This window comes from Ipomoea nil, unplaced genomic scaffold (genome assembly GCF_001879475.1).
Source record: "Ipomoea nil cultivar Tokyo-kokei standard unplaced genomic scaffold, Asagao_1.1 scaffold0681, whole genome shotgun sequence".
Taxonomy (NCBI): Eukaryota; Viridiplantae; Streptophyta; class Magnoliopsida; order Solanales; family Convolvulaceae; genus Ipomoea; species Ipomoea nil.
In genome coordinates this window covers 146,537-149,769 of record NW_017617109.1, presented here as the reverse complement: position 1 = coordinate 149,769, position 3,233 = coordinate 146,537, and the positions used below count along the sequence as shown (strand labels likewise).

Genomic DNA, 3,233 nt, shown 5'->3' with positions numbered 1-3,233 from the left:
AGGCACTGAACGAGTGAATAGGCAGCGAACACGTTTGTGTCTATTATCGTCGGTGAACGATATTTTCATGGCCTAGTAAAATTTAATTTTTACCTCTCATGTGACAAATCACTGCTGGAAATCTCGCGTTTTCCGTCCAACAAATGTTGGACAGAAAACGCGATATATTGGTCGGAAACGACGTTTCCGTCCAACATACTGACCAAATTGAACGTTCGGAAAAACGCTTGTCAGAAATTTCGTCCAACTCTACTTTTTGGTCAGAAATTCCGTCCAACGAACAAAAATTGGACGAAAATTCCGGCGAGTAACCCACCATTTTTAAAACATGGGAATTTCTGTCCAACCATGTGCGTTGGTCGGAAATTCCGTCCAACTATGTGCGTTGGTCAACAATTCCGACCAATGTTGGACGAAAATTCACATATTATAACTTGTAATTTCCTTCCAACTGTTGGTAGGAAAATCATAAATCATGGAATGTTTTTATTATTTTTATATTACCATAATTTTATTTATACCTGTTATAAATAAATTATATGTCATCAACAAATTAATGGACACACTAAATTTCAAATTGAAAATATATTTAAACATCAAAATTCTTTACAACAAAAATTATGGTCATGTTCATAAATAAATAAAAAAGTCATGAAAATATATACTACTTAATTGATACTACTTAAATGCACTAGTACCCGGTTACTCCCCTAAGTGAGAGGTGATGGGTTCGAACCTTAGTTGAGCAAGTAGTGTATATATAGGGTATCCCCTTCTTTATAATAATAATAAAAAAAAAATACTACTTAAGTATGTTGCACCAAATAAGCCTTCAAATCCGGCAATACTTCAACGGCTTTGATAATGCATCATCCACAACCTTCTTCTTCAATGACTTTGATAAGTGTAGTCCTTCACCAAAATTAGACCGTGAAAGTCATCTCTGGACTACACCAAAATTAGACCGTGAAAGTCATCTCTCTCTTGCAACTGCAAATGATCCAGTAGCAACAAAATCATCATAAGCAACCTGAGATAAACATTTCATCAATTAAACTTGAAATGCACCACCATCCATCAAAAGCACCCATACATGTTAGGAATATTCATGTTCTGACCAAAACCAATCACCTTTCAAACTCATGGGTGTTTAAAGAACAAGAATGAGGTGATACCGAAAAGGCACAAGAACACTTTATAAATTGGTATCACTAACCAAAGCTGTATGTGGGAAATAGTCGAATAAATCTATGAAAGTCTTCCAAACATTAGCATTGCCATATCTGTGAAATTTAACTGCAATCAATCTAAAGAGGTTTACTAATAAAAGAAAAGAGAGAAGAAAGTGGCATATAAATAGACTTGTACTAAGAACCATTAAAGATCAACTGAGTTTATCCAACAGCTTATACCAAACAACATAAAGCATTCTTGCAGCATTTTAGCAATGAACTAAAGCATGTATAAATTTGACATATCTTATTTACCTACCTTATTGGAATATATATGCTCTAATGTTTAGAGACCTAATTCTTATCTGTTATACTCAAATCAAACTAACAATAATAAAGACTACTTGATTAATCATGTCTGACAGAAGATACAGACACCAATTTTATGTCATAATGAATACTTCTAATTGCCAATTCCTATGTCATATGACGCAGCAATTCAAGAACAGGAAGCTTACAGCCTTACAATAAAGAATTTAATACATACTAAAGAAAGAAGGAAATTACCAGTTATTCTCTTGCTCATAGTAGCATTCGCAAACAGTTTTAGCCCCACTTCCAACAACATACCTATTTTCTGCAAGTAGAGAAAACATCAATAGAAAAGTGAAATTTTTTTGTTAATTCCAAGTAAAGAAGATATCATGCATCACAAGAAAGTTATAAATTATCATAAATAACAATATTATGAATAACACTATCTTGATTCTAGAGTATTAAATATATTGTCACAACACTCAAAAGTAGTAATTCACTCAGAGGAAGGATAGATGCCAACAGAATATCACCAACGTCAAAGGATAGATGCCAACAGAATCACAGAAGAAGCAATGTTCAAGAAAAACAATAAGTAAAAACAGATTAATAAAATAAAGAGAGTAGAGGTTTCAAATTTTAGATTAAGAAGCACCCTTTTCATCTAGCCACTTCAGTTTTTTTTACTTCTCCTCTCGTGATGTATTCTCATTCTCTCCTCAACCTGCAAAGTGTGAGTGTAAAAAAGACATCTTTATTACACAAGTCAAAGAGTGAGAAAAGATATACTGTTGATATGCACAATAGCAAAAGAGTGGAAGACAAGATGAGAGTTTAAAATGCATTTGTATATAGCATTTTTAATTTTTAAAAGAAACAGTTTCATGATAAAACTGGCCAGGAACTTACTAGCAAGCTGCAAAGTTTCATTACGAAGCTCATCCCTTAGCTATTAGAAAATTAATAGACACGACGAAATAGGCAGACAATTTAAATATCAATTCAGATCAATTATTCCAATACCAAAAAGATAAATTAAAAGAGAGATGTGCCAACTTCCCACTGTAAGCTGATTCAAGAATGATAGTTTACAAGAACACTTATAGTTTCTCCTAAATTTCCATGAATGTGCTCAGAGACATAAACATACACTCATACAACCAGGGAATCATGCAAATCAACAATGCAATAGAAAAGCTTACGACTCTGCAAAAATCTCAATTAGTACAAACGATAGAAATTTCAACTTGTAGATATAACCTGAAGAAGCGATGTAGTACTAGGGTTTCGGGTGGTAGCACGTGAGGGTTAAACTTTAACAACAATAGAAGATTAAAGTAGAAAGTATAAAATTAGAAGCACCTACCTTCGTTCACAGGGGAGACAAAATTTAGAGTCAGCAACTTCGTCGTCGGCAGGGGCGGAGACCGGGCAGTAGCTTCGTCGTCGGCAAGGTCGGAGGTGGAGATCGGGCAGTAGCTTCGCCGTCGGCAAGGTCGGAGGCGGAGACCGGAGAGGAGATGCGGAGTCTTCCGGTGTCGTCGGCAGCAGCTTTGCGGTTGGAACTCGGCATGGAGGAGCTGTCGTCTTCGTCTCTCAAGGAAGAGCTATCGGCTGAGTTGGGGGAAGCAATAGAAGGCCAGAGAATTAGGGATTAGGTATTTGGGGGGCTTGGGTTTGAAATTTAACTTTTAATTATTGAAGGCTGGTATTTGGCGGTAGTCTTGGACGGGGGGGGAAAGTTTT

General features: G+C 35.8%; 1 long non-coding RNA gene across 5 annotated transcripts; it reads right to left on the bottom strand.

The window, feature by feature from the left end:
* Positions 1-611: 611 nt before the first annotated feature.
* Positions 612-2,938, bottom strand: LOC109175053. 5 transcript variants are annotated; one of them, XR_002053236.1, is made up of 5 exons: positions 2,854-2,938; positions 2,143-2,211; positions 1,740-1,809; positions 1,217-1,283; positions 612-1,030 (listed from the first exon to the last, which is right to left on the bottom strand). It is a non-coding gene; the product is annotated as an uncharacterized LOC109175053 (long non-coding RNA). The 5 variants fall into 5 exon arrangements; XR_002053237.1 differs by having other exon boundaries at positions 612-990; XR_002053235.1 differs by lacking the exon at positions 1,217-1,283.
* Between the last annotated feature and the right edge of the window lie 295 nt (positions 2,939-3,233).